The 18,185-nt window shown below is 40.3% G+C and overlaps 1 long non-coding RNA gene across 1 annotated transcript in view; it reads left to right on the top strand.

Moving 5' to 3' along the window:
• LOC122002593 overlaps nucleotides 1-18,185 on the top strand; it is a 38,621-nt gene continuing 20,436 nt past the window's right edge. Inside the window, exon 1 of the long non-coding RNA XR_006117683.1 lies at nucleotides 1-238. This is a non-coding gene — a long non-coding RNA (uncharacterized LOC122002593). The remainder of the gene's footprint in view (nucleotides 239-18,185) is intronic.

Genomic DNA, 18,185 nt, shown 5'->3' with positions numbered 1-18,185 from the left:
TGGATTTTCCCGAACCCTTTTCCTCACGTGCGGCGTCGGCGATTTCTGCTTGGGCGAAATCACAGCCGAAGCTAGGGCACCTCCGGCGGCCGGCGAGGGGCTAACGTCGAGAGCTCTTCACCATTTCGGGATTCCCTCGTCAAGAAGAAGGCTGTGAGCACGAAGAGGAAGAAAAAAAAATCGCCAGCAACCGAACCCTAGATCTCTTTTCCTTCGGCTGTAAGTCCAAGAATTCGTGGTAAGTGCTTTCCTCACCTGCAGAAGAGTAGCTACGAACTCGATTCAGTGTTTTCTTTGAGTTTTCTTTAGATGGCTCTACCTCCTTAGATTGTTCTGTTCTTGGGATGGTTGTGGTGTTGGTTCGGATTCAACTTGGCAAGCATTTATTCCATAGTAGATGTAGAGTTGAGCTTTCTAGGATTTCCGAATGTGATTTCCGTGAACACTGCTTGTTTCTTTTTGTTTAGAGATGTTCTTTACGAGATTCTTGTGGTGTTTGTGATGTTACTGGGGGTTTGGATTCGAAATTCAGTGTGATAAGTTTTTCTAGTTGCTTGGTTTTTTTGAGCAGAGATGTATGAGAGGGTTGGGCACAGTTTGAGGTTTTGATTGGTATTGATTGCTGCCGTGGGTTGCTTGCTTCGGATTCTGTTCTGTTGTGATCTTAATGTGCAAGTCAAGTGGTGCTGTGATAAGGGGCACAAGTAACTTCTGTTCAGAATTTTTCCTAAGCAATTTGGTCAAATTTGGCTATTAGACAATTAACATGAGAAAGTGTACAGATTTAATGTATAGTTTTGGTTTCCAGTAGCATGCTGTGGGTTTTTGTTTTGGAAGACAGTTGGCTTACATCAAGTTCGGTTAGTTTTGAAGTTGCTGCCATGGAGTTTTTAATCAGAATTTGCCAGATCTGGAAATGAAAATAAGTTTCATATGGGTCTTGTTTAAACCTTTAGCAAGTTTAGCGAGTTCTAGTTTAATAAAAGCATCCTTTCCTTATGCTTGTTTTGCTGGAAATGTTTTAGAATGTGCAGATTCCTGTCTACGTAGTTTTTGTTCTAGTGTATCATGTTTCAATTTGTGATAGTAGCAGTAACATGTTCTTATGCTTTGTTCGGTTGGAAACAATTCAGCATGTGTAGATCCATTGAGAGCATGTTTTAGTATATCACGAGTCGACCTTTGATAGCAGTAGTAACTTTTTCTTAGGCTTTGCTTGGTTGAAGATTTTGTTAAAGATGGGTGCTTTATGTACAGAATTAGGATTTGGAAGAGGTTAAGAATAGCATGCGTGATTTGATTTCCTCTCTTCTGATTTCCATTGTAGCATGTTAAAGATTTTGTTAAAGTTTATATGTAGAATTTTGGTTAAGTTGCATACAGATTTAAGTTTTCTTGTTAGCACAGTATGCGGATTCTTGTTAGCTAAATATGCAGATTTTTATAAGTATAGTATGCAGATTTTAATAAGCAGATTTTTATAAGTATGACATGCAGATTTTGATAAGTATTGCCTACATAACTCCAATCTTAGAATAGATTTTTATTAAGCTTAATATCCAGAATTTTTTTAGTAGCATAGTATGCAGATTTTTGGTTTAAGCATTCCGATGTTAGAAGTTGTTTAAACATTTCAGTTTTTAAGGAAGCATTCTTCTATTAGAAGTATTAACAAGTTTAAGCAAGATAAAGAAAAGAAAGAAAAAGGTCAAGACCTTAAGAAGATCCCAAAGTCAAGACTTTAGGGATTTTGACACACAAGGTGCTAAAAAAAATGTCGAGGCATTATATATTAGAAGTATTAGAAGATAACAAGTATTTTACTTTTATCAGTGGCACTGTACTGGACTCTCAGTTGTCCTTGGGCTGGGCTCCCATAGTCGTCCCTAGGTTCAGATAACCTAGTAGTAACGGCACGGCCGACGGTCGATGGTCGACGACCCGAGGGTCGCCAAATGGGCCGCCAAATGGGTGGGTCGTTACAAAGTAAACCCTACTAGATTCGGGACCAGCTATCTCGGGTTTAGTTAGGGATGCGCGCATAGCAAGTACAGTTACTGGGCCCAAAAAGAAGTTGATTATTATTTTGAAGTATTATAAGTATAAGTTTTTGAACAAGTAAAACGAGTTTTACATAAACATAAAGTATTAAAGATTAAGTTTAGAACAAATGAAATAAGGTTCATATAGTTCTAAAAATCAGTAAGTTTAGTTCTTTATTCTACCATGTTTATCTAGTAGATGAGTAGTTTTTCATGTTTACCTATTAGATGAGCAGCATGATTAGCTATTAGAATTACATGAGTAGATTCCTTAGCTTTTCTTTGCTATTAGTTTGACATGAACAGTTATGTTTATGCTTTATTTCTTTTTAGAGCATATAGTTTCTAGTTCTTTTCGTATACATGCACATTCGTGATTTTGTGAGTTAGATAGCGCTTACTAAGCAAATTTTGCTTATAGATTGCATTTCCTCTTACTGTAGATACAGGAAAGGAAAAGATATAGAAAGGAAGGCGACAAGGAGGTGTTCGAAGGATGTGTGATGCCAGGACTATGGAAGCCATGGGACTAGGAAAGAAGTTTTATTTTAGTTTCCATTGTCTTTTGCTATGTTAGGAGTATTTGAGATAGTATTTGTTATTTTGATGTGATTAGGACATAGTAGAAGAATTGTAATCTTGTGTGATGATTTATGGTGTTGTTCTTTTTTGTTTTGGATTTATTAAACTGCGTGAGAGTCTGTTACATGTTCCAGCCGCCCGTGGCTGTGTATATTATGTATGTATGTCAGTTTAAGGTCACCGGTACAGGGGAGATTTTGTCGAAATTTTTCGGTAGGATTTCCTTGTGATTTTAATCATACCGGTTAAGTAGAGTTAGTAGTTAAGTAACAGTCACTCTTAGGTAGTAGTAGTAGTAAGAAGGGTGGTCGTTACAGTTGGTATCAGAGCAGTTCCCATTCTCCAGCATCACACATCAGCACCATCCTTGCCGTCTTCAAGTAAGAAAGTATTTAATTTTCTTTTATGCTTTTCCTTATTATTTGCAGTATAGAGTATCTGCTTATATGTGCTTAGGAAAGAAGAAAATTCATGTTTTAATTTTCTATGTTTTGATACATATGCTTAGGAAGAATAGAGACAATTTTAGTTTTGTTTCTCTTATATTCATATACATAAGTTTGTTTAGAAATGATAGAGAAGATGTCAAGTATTATTCTTGGCATAGTTAGATGTTAAGATAGAGGACAAGACAGTGGGGAGTCAGAAACCCCAGTTAAGTAATTAGAACTAGAAGGACAATGATAACAAGAAGGACCCAAGCAGGAAGACATTCGGGTAGTCTGCGAATACCCAAAGGTATTTCTAGAAGAGCTACCTGGACTACCTTCCAACAGAGAAGTAGAGTTTGAAATTGAGTTGTTTCCTGATACCAGTTCAATTTCAAAAGCTCCATACCGAATGTCTACAGCAGAGTTAAAAGAGTCACAAGAACAATTTTAGGAGCTACTTGACAAGGGTTTCATCCTCCCTAGTCATTCACCTCAGAGAGCTCCAGAGTTGTTCGTTAAGGAGAAAGACGGATCTATGCGGATGTGCATAGATTTTAGAGCGCTGAGCAAAGTAACAGTTAAGGACAAGTACCCTCCTCCCAGAATAGATGATCTATTTGATCAGCTAAGGAGGGCAATAGTGTTCTCTAAAATAAATCTGCGTTTCGGGGAACTATCAGTTGAAAGTGAAAGAAAGTGATACACCCAGAACAGTTTACAGGAACAGAAATGGACGCTACGAATTTGTAGTCATGCCATTTGGTGTGACTAATGCACCTATGGTCTCCAGAGACTTATAACAGGCCTTCCAAGGATCACTAATGGGTATGATTCGATATGAATGATAGAGGACCGAGAAGTTAAAAGACTAAGGAACAAAGAGTACCATTAGTGAAAGTTATTTAGAACCAGAAGCACAAGGAAATTATTTAGGAGCGTAAGGACAGTATAAGACAGAGAGATCTAGAATTATTCTAAGTTCGAGGACGAACTTTTTATAAGGTGTGGGGAATTGTAACGACCCAAATTTCCTCCTTTTGAGCCCAAAAATAATTCAAAAATATTTTAAAATGCTATAGAAAAATTCTAGATATTTTTAGGAATTTTTAGAGTATTTTTACGTAATTTTTGGAGTTCGTTTGATATTTTTACCAAGAGGAAGAAGTTTTAAAAAAAAAATGTTGAAGCTGGGTTTTTAAACCCAAGACCTCGGACTCGAACCAGATCTTAACCGGACGTAGCCAACCAACTCTGCCAACGGTCATTGTTAATCAAATAAGGAAATAAATTGGTATTAAGCAGTATTTAGGAACGGAAATAAAATGAGATTAAAGGTTGCAGAAAAAGGGCCAAGCCGAGGTTTGAACCCACGAGCTGCGTGTTAAGCAAAACATGGCCAACCAACTGAGCCGCAAGTATTTCATTAAAAGGTTAGGTGCGAAATAAATATAAGCAGTGGTTAGATAATAAAAACGTCGGAGCTCGACGGCCTTCCGCTCGGACGTTTATAGACGCCGGCTCGTCTCTCGATATTTAACGTCGGAGCTCGACGGCCTTCCGCTCGGACGTTTATAGACGCCGGCTCGTCTCTCGATATTTAACGTCGGAGCTCGACGGCCTTCCGCTCGGACGTTTATAGACGCCGGCTCGTCTCTCGATATTTAACGTCGGAGTCGACGACCTTCTCGGACGCTTGCAGCCTCGATATTTAACGTCGGAGCCCGACGACCTTCCGCTCGGACGCTTATGACGTCGGCTCGTCTCGATATTTAACGTCGGAGCTTACGGCCGCTCGGACGTTTATAGACGCAAGCTAGTCTCTCGATATTTAACGCCGGAGCTCGACGCCTTCCGCCGGACGTTTATGACGCCTGCCTTCGATATTTAACGCCGAGCTCGCGCCTTCCGCCGGACGCTTATGACACCGCTGCCTCGATATTTAACGTCGGAGCTCGACGGCCTTCCGCTCGGGCGTTTATAGACGCCGACTCGTCTCTCGATATTTAACGTCGGAGCTCGACGGCCTTCCGCTCGGACGTTTATAGACGTCGGCTCGTCTCTCGATATTTAACGTCGGAACTCGACGGACCTCAAGGCTAATTTTAATATTGCCGATCGGCGGACCCATGGGCCATCCTTTGAATTAATTTTGATTCCTGCATTACAAGGACACGGGCAACTAACATATACAAAAATAATTTACATTCGTGCACCTTTCACCCCGCTCGATAAGGTTGGAGATGATTCGCACTCCACGGTCGATCCAGCTGCTGCCCGTCTTCATCCTCCAAATAAAATGCTCCCGATCGGAGCTTCTCAATAACCTTGAAGGGGCCCGCCCAGGGAGCTTCTAACTTGCCAACATCGCCGACCGGCTTGACTTTCTTCCAGACACGATCGCCGACCTGGAATGATCTGGGGATTACGCGGCGGTTGTAATTTTGTTTCATCCGTTGCCGGTACGCCATTAGCCGAACGGACGCCTTGGCTCGCTCCTCGTCGACCAAATCCAGCTCCATGTTCCTCCGTTCGGCGTTGCCATCATCATAACTCTGAATCCGAACGGACTCGACGCCGACTTCGACCGGAATAACTGCCTCGCCACCATACACCAAATGGAATGGCGTGACGCCCGTCCCTTCCTTCGGAGTCGTCCGGATGGCCCACAAGACGCCCGGCACTTCATCAGGCCAACTTCCTCCCAAATGGTCGAGCCGAGCGCATATGAAGAATTTCGATTGGCTTCTTCGGCTGACGTTGCTTTGGGGATAAGCCACGGATGTGAAGTGTTGCTCGATGCCGTAGCTTTGCACCACTCCTCTAGCGCCTTCCTGTGAACTGTCGGAAACCAATCGGCGAGGGATGCCGAACCGATGATGTGTTGCGGATGAATTTTTGACCATCCGCTCGGTGATCTTCGCCAGCTGCCTCCACCCACTGGAAAATAATCTACCGCCACTAATAGAAATTTCCGTTCCGGTTGTCATAGGAAATAGACCAACGATATCCATTCCCACCGGTCGAACGGACACGAGATAGATGCCTTCATTTCCTACGGCTGGTACAAGTTATGGTACTTGCATGAAGGCACGCCGACACGGTCCGAGCGCCAGAAGTCGGCCAAAAGTACCCGCCCAGGATCTTCTTGGCCAACGATCGTCCGCCGGATGCCCTCCGCACGATCCTTGATGTACTTCTTGGAGGATGTGCCGAGTCCTCCGAGCTCACGATTTCAACAACGCGTGAGAAAGCCTTTTATAAAGTTGGCCGATGAGTGTGAACCGACCGGCTCTCCTCCTTAGCAGCTGGGCTTCATACTCATTGGATGGTGTGGGGCCCGAGCGGAGGAACTCTATGATGGGTGTCCGCCAGTCGCTTGGAAATGTGAGGCCTTCCATCCGGTCGACGTGTGCCACCAACAGTACTTTTTCAATTGGCTGCTGAATGGCGATATTGAGCTCATGAGCTTGGCTAACTCATCGGTCGCTTGATTTTCTGGACAATAACTTCTCTAAAATCGGCTTTGAGCTTCTCGAAGGCTTCAGCGTAGAGCTTGAGCCGAGCACTATTGATTTCGAAGGTACCAGAGAGCTGCTGAGCGGCCAGCTGCGAATCCGAGTGGAGCGTTAACCGACCGGCTCCCACATGCCGGGCAGCCTGCAAGCCAGCTATGAGGGCCTCATATTCTGCTTCATTGTTGGTAGCTTTATAATCCAGCCGGACGGATAAGTTCATCTTTTCTTCTTGAGGGGAGAGCAACAATATTCCAATCCCGCTCCCGAGCCGAGTGGACGACCCATCCACATATATTCTCCACATAGCTTCCGGCTCCGGCCTTTGCACCTCAGTCACGAAATCGGCCAAGGATTGCGCTTTGATCGCCGAGCGGGGCTGGTATTGGATATCGAACTCACTTAATTCCGTCGTCCATTTGATGAGCCGTCCGGATGCCTCTGGATTCAGTAGGACACGTCCGAGCGGGCTATTGGTTTTAACAATGATCGTATGCGCCAGGAAGTATGGACGAAGGCGCCGAGCGGCCAGGACCAGAGCGAAAGCCAGCTTCTCGAGCCCAGTATAGCGAGATTCGGCATCTTTTAAAATATAACTGAGGAAATATACAGGTTCTTCTCCGCTCGACCTCACTAAAACTGAACCGATTGCATGCTCGGTTGAAGACAAGTACATGTGAAGTGGCTCACCCGCAGTCGGCTTTGCTAATATCGGGAGAGAGTTCAGAAATGCCTTCAAATCTTCGAACGCCCGATCGCATTCTTCATCCCAGTAAAATTTTGTAGCTTTGCGTAAGATCTTGAAAAACGGAAGGCTCCGGTCGGCGGTTTTGGAGATGAACCTGGATAGAGCGGTGATCCGACTGGTCAAACGCTGCACTTCTCTTGTATTTCTTGGAGGCGGCATATCTTGTAGAGCTTTCACCTTGCTGGGATTTGCTTCGATGCCCCGCTCGGTCACTATGCACTTAAAGCGCCTCCTTTGCTCGAACAGCACTCGGGATTCAACTGACCCGTATTTCAGCAGCTGCTCAAGGTTTCCTTCATGTCTTTCAAGAGATCGGCCGCTTGGATGGATTTGATGAGAATGTCGTCCACATACACTTCCAGATTTCGCCCGATCTGCTCTCTGAATACTTTATTCATTAAGCGCTGATATGTGGCTCCCGCATTCTTCAATCCGAACGGCATCACATTATAGCAATAAGTGCCGTCAGCCGTCACAAAGCTGACTTTTCTTGATCTTCACGGAGCACTTGGTGATAGCCCCGGTAAGCGTTGAGCATACAAATTAATTCACATCCTACCAGAGTCCACCAAATTGATCTATCCGAGGCGGAGGATAAAAATCTTCTGCAAGCTTTTTGAGATCCCAAAATCTACGATACTCTCCACTTGTTGCTCGGCTTGGAGACCAATACTACGTTAGCCAACCAACTCGGATATGGACGGCCTCCAAGAGTTTCTCCACCTCCACGGATGATAGCATTCCGCCAACAAATCTCTTTTTCTCTGCCGTGTCAAGGTCGAACATGTAGTTCATGCCGCTATACTTGGTGAAATTCCGGGCAGCTCGTCGACCATAGGAAGACATCATGATTTCTTCGAGGCTTTGGATCAACTCTTCTTTCGCTTCCTCCGGATCGGACGCTATAAAGGTTGTGGCCTCCGATCGGGTCAGAATCTGCACTTCCTCTTTTCTTCATAAATTAAAGAGGGTGACTTTTCGGTGATGGCGTTCCGTGGCGCCTTCCAAGCGGCATGCCTCGGCCGACCATCTCTATGTAGCATCGCCAGGCTGCCATCTCCTCGTACTTCTCCCACTTTGTCCTCCACGGGAACTTGATCTTGATGGAAGGTCGAGACGACCGCCCGCGTCGGTCGTCCCAGAATGACATTGTAGGACGAGGAGAGTCGACCACCACAAAATTTGTTGTCCCGTCCGTCTCGAGCGCTCTTCTCCCAACGAGGTGGCCGGACCGTCTGACCTACCGAACTTCGCTGAACCCATGAGCGGAGTTGTCATGGTACTGCGGCTCGATCAATTTAGAATCGATCGAATGCTTTCAAGATGATGTCGACCGAGCTTCCTGATTCACAAAAACGCGGTGGATAGTATAATTCGCTATTACCGCTTTGATGAGCAGAGCGTCGTGCACTTCAACTCCTTCCAAGTCCTCGCCCGAATCGATTTCCGTCCGCCGCCTGCTTGGCTGCAACCCATACGAATTGAGTCACGGACGCCGCTTAGTTTTCGGTTGGTGTCACGCCGAGGAGTCCTCGTCCAAGAAATTTTAAGACCTCCGACGGACAATCAAAACTTTCTACATACACATATACATCAGCCACACGCGGCTGGAATATATACACACAACCACACAGTTATATATATATATTAGCCCACTCGGACAAAACCAAAACACGGAAAATGACAGAAACCAAATACAAACCCAAAACACAAAGACTGCTAGCCAGCTAGGCTTACACAACTAACAACCAATACAAAACATCACATACAGCATCAACACTCCGAACACAAAACCAGAACACACAAAGTCAAATACATACATCTCATATACCAAGATCAAATAACAAAAATGCGGAGATATGGCTTCTGATGTGACGTGGGGACCAGCAGACAGGATGCTCCAAGCGACACCATAAATAACCTGGTACCTGAAAAGATAGTGTCAACGGGGGTGAGTTCAACAACTCAGCGAATACCAATGGACATGAGTAGTAAGATATATCTAACAAGAATAAACATGGAATACACTTCCTAATCATATATAGGAAATTGCAAAACCGAAAGGTAACCGAGGAAGTCAGACTCACCAGAACCCTATCCGCATAAAAGGGTCGCCAAACCGAAGTGTCAATAATCCGTATGCAGTCAAAAGTACGATCCAACCAAACGCAAAGAACCAAACGCAAAGAAACACAATCATAAGAATATAAATGCATCAATGCATATGATGCTAATGATGCGTCCTGGTCACCCCCGACATCTCACACTCAAATGGTGAGACCGAGTGGGTAGGTTGTGACAACCGTGCACTCTGTCATCGCTACTCCCGAGTGGACGGGATGCTGTCGGAGTACTCCCGTCCTGCGACCCCAAATCATAAATGGGGAGCTCAATGCCTCAACTCCCTGACACGACGACGGGAGGTATCTCACGGCTACCACGCCGAGTCACCGACCAACGGAGCCAAACAGAGTCCACCGTCTGCCGGCTACTACGCCGCTACACTAAATGCCAGTGGAGCCAAACAGAATCACATTGGTCAAATGTCTGTTGGTTGCTACTCGAAAACCTAGAGGTTCCACTGTACAAAAATTTTGTACAGGTCCGAACCTTTCCTAGCTACCATGTGTTCTTTTAAATTAAATTTTGATCGCCTGCGTAACACGTTTGATCCAAAACTTAATCTATTTGTTTTTTTAGACTTGGATCTCTAATTAACACGTTTGATCCAAATCACCTAAGTTATTAATTCCATTAAATATTAATTTAATCTGGTTCCCAAGATCGACGATGAGGCACATGACCTTCTTGGATATGGGAACAACCACCACCTACTAAAAACCTTTTATGGAAAGCTAATATTTAATTTCCTAAAATAACTTTAGTCAACCAAAAGGAACAATCAAATCACAAGGAAAAGAAAATAAAAGAACACAACTTCAAAACATATTCAAATACTAGAATCGTAAGCCCTTGTATTTGGTATTATTTACATAAATAACTAGTATGACGCGGAAAGAAAAATTACTAGTTATACCTTATAGAAACCTCTTGATCTTCTACCGTATTCCTCTTCTAACCCTGGACGACGTTGTGTGGGCAACGATCTTCCGAGATGAGAAACCACCAAAGCTCCTTCTTCTCCTTTCTTCAAGTTTCGCCCAAGCACTACGCCCAAGAGATGAAGATCTTTTCCATCAATCAAGCTCCAAGGAATGTAAGCTTTCTCTCCTTCTTCTCCAAGCTAAAATCCGCCACCACTGATCTTCAAGGAGGAAGAGAGGTCCGACAAGATGGAGAGAAGAGAAAGGAAGGAGGCCTACCACACCAAGGAAGAAAAGAGGAGAAAATAATAGAGGTTGTTCACCAAGGCTCCTCTACCTCCTCTTTTATATTGGTCTTCGCAAATAAGGAAATTTTAATAAAATTTCCTTAATTCTTTTCCATTAAAAGGAAAATTTTATTTTAATTAAAATAATTTTTCTTCTCACTAAAACATGGTCCACTTATTTCCTCAAATCAAGGAGAGTTTTAATTAAACAAGAATTAAAACTTCCTAATTTGTTTCCTAAAATTTATAAAAATCCTTTTAATATTCTAGTCGGCCACCCAAGCTGGGACCCAAGTTGGCCTACCACCTTCACGGCTCATCCATTGGTCTCGGCCCTACTTTGGGTTCCAAGCTAGCTCTACCCACTGGACGGGTAAGGGGTATGCGGTGGGTATAAATCTCTATATACTAGAGGCTACGATAGGGAGAGGAGGAATTGGTTTTGGTCTCCCGATAAAATTACATACCGTGTTCGCCCGAACACACAACTTAATTTTATCAATAATAATTCATTCCACTGAGAACTATTATCGAACTATCGCACCAATCCCAAATTACATTTGGGCCCTTCTTATTATGAGTGTGTTAGTCTCCATGTGTTTAAGATAACAATGTCCACTAATTAAGTAAGTTACTGACAACTCACTTAATTAATATCTTAGTCCAAGAGTAGTACCACTCAACCTTATCATCACGTCGGACTAGTCCACCTGCAGGGTTTAACATGACAATCCTATGAGCTCCTTGAGGACATTATCAACCTAGATCTTTAGGCACAGTTTTTTCTATAATCAACAACACACACTATAAGTGATACCATTTCCAACTTATCGAGCTTATTGATTCATCGAACTAAATCTCACCCATTGATAAATTAAAGAAATAAATATCAAATATACGTGTGTTATTATATTAGATTAAGAGCACACACTTCCATAATAACCGAGGTCTTTGCTTCTTTATAAAATCAGGATAAAAGAAACGACTCAAATGGTCCTACCAATACACTCTAAGTGTACTAGTGTAATTATATAGTCAAGATAAACGATACCTAATTACACTACGACCTTCTAATGGTTTGTCCTTTCCATTTCTGGCCGGAAGCCATCGCTTATAATTTATAAATCGATAACACGATCCTCGCGCATGACACCACACAGATGTTATCTACAATATAAATTAATTGAACAACTACATTTATCACAAATGTAGACATTTGACCAATGTGATTCTTATTTCTAGATAAATGTTTATACCAAAAGCTAGGCTTTTAGATACACCTAACAATCTCCCACTTATACTAAAAGACTAAGCCGCCATATCTACGCCATACATCCGATTCTCATCCCTTCAACACGTCCATCAAAAGCTCTCGCCTTAAGGACCTTAGTGAAAGGATCTATAGGTCATCACCGATACAATCTAGCGGCAACAACTTCTCCTCATTTATACGATTCCTCATATCAGGTGGTACTATCGTTTATCACTTTATAGACTTATAGGTTTCTTCGAGTTCTATCAGACCAACATTATTACAATAAATTGTAATAATTTTTCGACAAACTAAATCATATCTAAGTCTATCTTGAGGTTATTGAGTCATTCACTTTTATGGCTACCCCGGAGGCTCGCATACGCTAAGCTTCTGGTGGAGTCCAAAAACACCTATGCTTATCACTCTTCCATAGTTATGACTTTACCTCCCAAAGTAAACACAAACGTGGTTGACTTATTATTGTCCCTATCCGATTGAAGTCAAAATCCTTGCAACCCACAAGGACTAAATTAATTGCATTGAGCTAGCATATAATCTCTAGTGCCTCTAAGGTACTACAATATATGCTTTATCATGCCCACCGTCTCGTCTGGTTACTTGACATTCTGCTAACTACGCCTCGCAAAACAGATTGATCTCGTAAGATACATTAGACTTCCAACAAAGAAGATAAAGAATCGCTTTTATTTCCTTTATCTCCTTCATGCCTACAGACATATCTTTAGATAAAGTTACTCCATCCCTAAAAGGTAAGAAACCTTTCGAGTTTTTGTATGCTTAAACGAGCAAGGATTTTTCCGATGTATGAAGCTTGGGTTAAGTAAAATATTCTTTTCTTGCGATCCTTATTACTTTGATCTCAAGAATATATACATTCTCCCAAGTCCTTTATATCGAATTGTTCGACAACCATACCCTTACTTCGACAACATTTTGATATTGTTTCCAACTACCAAAAATGTTATCTAAGTATAGTACAAGAAATACCACCACGCTTCTATCACATCTTTCAGATACACAAGACTTATCCTGCACTAAATCCATAGATCCGGATTACTTGATAAATCGATGTTCCAAGACTTGAAGCTTTCTCACCATAGATCGATTGAGCTATACACAAGACGCCTTTTCAGAACGAACCCTTCCGTTGCTTTATATGGATGTTTTCTTCAAGACTTCCATTAAAGAATGCTATCTCGACATCCACTTGCAATAGATAAAAGAATCCTGATAAACTTAAGCATGACTACCAGTGAAAAGCCTTTTTCATCAAGCCTCGCTTGAAAGTTACTACCTTCCTGCCTATCCTCTTTTCCTATTATAGACCTTTTATACCCAACGCTTTTACACCATTCGGTGATTCTACAAGCTTCCAGATTTTATTGTAATACATATATTCTAATTCTTTTATTCATTACTCTTCGCCAAGATGCCGGATCTTTATCTTGGAGTGCTTCATCATACGACCGAGGTTCATGCCTCCAGAGATCGAGTCCAAAACTCTCCCAAAACATGAACCTATTTAGTTGCATAACAACCCTCCCACTACAATAAGACACTTTCTAAAATGTGTATCAATTTGTGATACGAGTTAGCTTTCTCAGGTATCTCATCTTAGACAAATGGTACTAGGTTATACGTCCTTTATTATTTCCTTAAGAACAAATTTACTTACGAGCACGTGGTTCATTATATAGTCCTTTTCTAAAAATCATTCATTTATGCTAATGACCTTTCGATTTTAAGACTATAAACCTATTTTTATCTAGGATATCTTACAAACAAGTGAACTCCTATCCAACTTATCATTATCTCTTTAACATATGCCGGATTACCAATCCGAATATGCTCAAAATAAGCTTACACCTATTCAAAGAATTCGTATGAGCAGAGTTACGACTTGAAAGTTCACTCCGCTTCCGTAGAGCATATCCTTAAAACAAATTTGTAATTTTCCGAATAACTCATCATCTATCTAATTATTCCATAAGAGTCCTATACCTTCTTTCTACTACACCATTCTCTTGGGGTGTTCCAGATGCAGCTAGTTGGGATTGAACCAACTTCGATAAGTGACTCCTAAAATCTCTCAAGAGGTACTTGCCACTATTTTCCATAGTGACTTTTACTTTAACATTTCTCCGCATCAGCCTTGTACTCTTTGAACTAATCAAAGCACTTAGTCATGCGGTACATTAAGTAAATGTTTTGTATCTTGAATAGTTGTAAAATAGACGAAATATTCGATACTACCTCTTGTCTGGATTGTCATATCACACAAATCGAACGAATCAATTCCAATATATCTTCGACTCCATTCCCTTAAACTTAAAGCTCGTTTTATTTTTCTTTAAGTAAGATTACAGTAATGAATGTAGATTTACCACTACTAAGTGAACACAAACCAGTGTCACCAAATACTTTAAGCCCAAGCTAAAAAAGAGACTTATATAATCGTCATTTCGAAGTCGCTTATCAAATATAAAGGTGTACAAACTAATATTTTTGGTGAACTAATTGAATATAAATAGCAAATATAACGTAGATAACTTTATTTATAACAACTTTCATATCAAAAGAAATATATACATTAGGCATCTATAATCTTCAATAAAACACTTGGTACGTAAAGACAATTACTTAAAATCCATATTTTATTCTTATCAAAGGATAAACATCTCCATCGCAACAGCTACTACTTTTACATTTAGTTGTCGGGTATCCTGGAACCCTGCAATGAATTGCAGACATAATCAGTGGCTCCCATATCTACACACCAGGTACCGGTAGATAACTCCACTAAACATGTATCAACTAATGAATAAAATACACCTATATTGTTCTTATTTCTAAGAGGACAGTCCACCTTAATGTCCAAATTCTATTTCCAATCAATTATAATTGGGACCACTAAGTCTATCCTAAAGTATATCAGCTAGGGATTGACCATCTTCCTAAGAATCACAAAATATTTGTTAAGACCAACTCCTTAAAATCTCCATGAATTTTGTATGCCACGTTAGTGGACGATACAAATTCAAAGAGAAAATTTTATCATTTAATTTTATTATCTCGTCAACCTTACTTATTGATAAAATTAATAGTTGGTCTATCTTTAATCAAATATTTGTCAAGACTCTAAATTTAAAATAATATCGATTCCTCTAACAATACTATTTAAATTTACCAACACCTCAAAACACCGTGAATTTTGTACGCCACGTTAGTGTGGACGATACAAAACATTTGTAAGAGGAGGGTTTACCCATTAACTATCTTGTCAACGTAACTTTACGACAAATAAAATTATCTCAACACCGTTAATTTTGTATGTCACGTTAGTATATACAAAATCAATCATTTGTAAGAGGGTTTTAACCCTTTAATTTTATTATCTTGTCAACCTAGTTTTATGACAAATTAATAGTTGGTTTCATTCGTCACACAAATAATAAGCAGTGACTCATGGGAGGATACTATTAGATGTGTTTAAGTGTATACCGTTACTTGACACTAAGTCCATTAATAAGATTATGCCTTCCGTTGGGAAGATCACACGCCTAATTAACTTCCTATAGTATCCAAAACGGAAGTCTCGTTTCGATCCGCAAACAAGCTCATCCGCATGGAGGAAGGCACTCGAGCCAACGCGCAAGCTTGTTTGCATCACTTACAAACCAAGAATGGAGACCATGGGATTTACTTAAAATCTCTCCCACTTAGTTATTTATTAATGAGGAATTTTAACTACGCTAGCCTACTAAACTTGTAAACTAACACGCACACACAGACAATATAAAAGCAATAAATGAAAATCTAATTTTCAACTATTATGGCTTTTATCTCTAGTCGACTCCAGGTCATCCCAAGTCCGCCATATTTGCCACCGCCACCGGGTCAGTCGTCGATCCATCTGCTCCTTGTCCTGCCCGCCGGTCCTGAAGGTTCCACGCTGCAAGATTCGATCCATGACATAAATAGAATTTACAATTTTGATCCTATATTCCATAAAAGGAATGTATATGTATCTAGATCAAAAAATAAAATCAAACTAAATACAGCCCTTCTGTATTTTATAATACAATCACGCACACATATAAATGCCCGACATGTCCAAGGGTCCAATCACACACATAATAACTAAAAGCCATAATAGTTGGATCCTGCATCCACAAAGTTAAGCACATCCTACTATTATCCCGCCTAAATTATGTATGAATATGTGCATAATTAAAATAATACCAAATACACGAGACAAACGATTATACCAATTGTTGGTTGCTACTCTGAAAACCTAGAGGTTCCACTATAAAAATTTTATACAAAGGTCCGAACCTTTCCTAGCTACCACGTGTTCTTTTAAATTAAATTTTGATCGTCGCGGAACTTAACACGCTTGATCCAAAACTTAATCTATTTGTTTTTTAAGGTTTAGACTTGGATCTCCGCGGAACTTAACACGCTTGATCCAAATCACCTAAGTTATTAATTCCATTAAATATTAATTTCCATAATTGGTTCCCAAGATCGACGTGGCGAGACACACGGCCTTGGATACGGGAACAACCACCACCGACTAGACAAAACCTTTTACGGAAAGCTAATATTTAATTTCCTAAAATAACTTTAGGTCAACCAAAAGGAACAATCAAATCACAAGGAAAAGAAAATAAAAGAACACAACTTCGAAAACATATTCGAAATACTAGAATCATAAGCCTCTTGGATTTGGTATTATTTCCATAAATAACTAGTATGATGCGGAAAGAAAAATTACTAGTTATACCTAACCTCTTGATCTTCTACCGTATTCCTCTTCTAACCTCGGACGTTGTGTGGGCAACGATCTTCCGAGATGAGAAACCACCAAAGCACCTTCTTCTCCTTTCTTCAAGTTTCGCCCAAGCACTACGCTTCCAAGAGATGAAGATCTTTTCCATCAATCAAGCTCCAAGGGATGTAGCTTTTCTCCTTCTTCTCCAAGCTAAAATCCGCCACCACTGATCTTCAAGGAGGAAGAGAGGTCCGCCACAAGATGGAGAGAAGAGAAAGGAAGGAGGTTCACCACACCAAGGAAGAAAAGAGGAGAAAATAATAGAGGTTGCTCACCTGAAGGCTCCTCTATCTCCTCTTTTATAATCCTCTTCGCAAATAAGGAAATTTTAATAAAAACTTCCTTAATTTTTTTATGAAAAGGAAAATTTTATTTTAATTAAAATAATTTTTCTTCTCACTAAAACATGGCCGACCACTTATTTCCTCAAATCAAGGAGAGTTTTAATTAAACAAGAATTAAAACTTCCTAATTTGTTTCCGAAATTTAAAAAATTTCTCCAATAATTTTATCCCTTCATGATTGGTTATAAAAAGGAAATTTAATAAATTAAAATCTTTCTTTTAAACATGTGGATAAAAAGAATCTAAAATTAAAATCTCTTTCAATCTACAAATAAGGAAAGATATCAAATCTTTTCTTAATCTTTCAGAAACTTATAAAAGAGAATATTTAATTTTTAAACTCTTTTAAATCATGAACATGTTTAAAAGAAAGTTTTTAAAATTTAAAATCCTCCTTTAATCAACAAAAAGGAAAGATTTCAAATTTAAACTCTCTTTTAATCATGAGATGATTTACAAATATGAAAATTTTACCAAAAATTAAAACCATCATTTTAAACTACAAATAAGGAAAGAGATTAATCTCTTCTCTTAATCTTTCAGAAAGTTATAAAAGGAAATTTTAATTTTTTAACTCTCTTTTAAAACATGATATCCACATAAGAAATAATTTTAATAAAATCCTTTTAATATTCTAATGTCGCCACCCAAGCTTGGGACCCAAGTTAGCCACCACCTTCACGGCTCATCCACTGGTCTCGCCGCTTAGCTGGGTTCCAAGCTAGCTTGGCAGGCGAAGGTGGGTATGTGGTGGGTATAAATCTCTATATACTAGAGGCTACGATAGGACCGAGAGGAGGAATTGTTTTGGTCTCCGATAAAATTAAGCATACCGTGTTCGCCCTAACACACAACTTAATTTTATCAATAATAATTCATTCCACTGGAGAACTATTATTGAACTATCGCACCAATCCCAAATTACATTGGGCTCCTTCTTATTATGAGTGTGTTAGTCTCCCTGTTTAAGATAACAATGTCCACTAATTAAGTAAGTTACCGACAACTCACTTAATTAATATCTTAGTCCAAGAGTAGTACCACTCAACCTTATCATCACGTCGGACTAAGTCCACAGGGTTTAA

This window comes from Zingiber officinale, chromosome 7A (assembly GCF_018446385.1).
Source record: "Zingiber officinale cultivar Zhangliang chromosome 7A, Zo_v1.1, whole genome shotgun sequence".
Classification (NCBI taxonomy): domain Eukaryota; kingdom Viridiplantae; phylum Streptophyta; class Magnoliopsida; order Zingiberales; family Zingiberaceae; genus Zingiber; species Zingiber officinale.
Note: the sequence above shows the minus strand (reverse complement) of the source record. Positions and strands in the feature narration are given on the sequence as shown.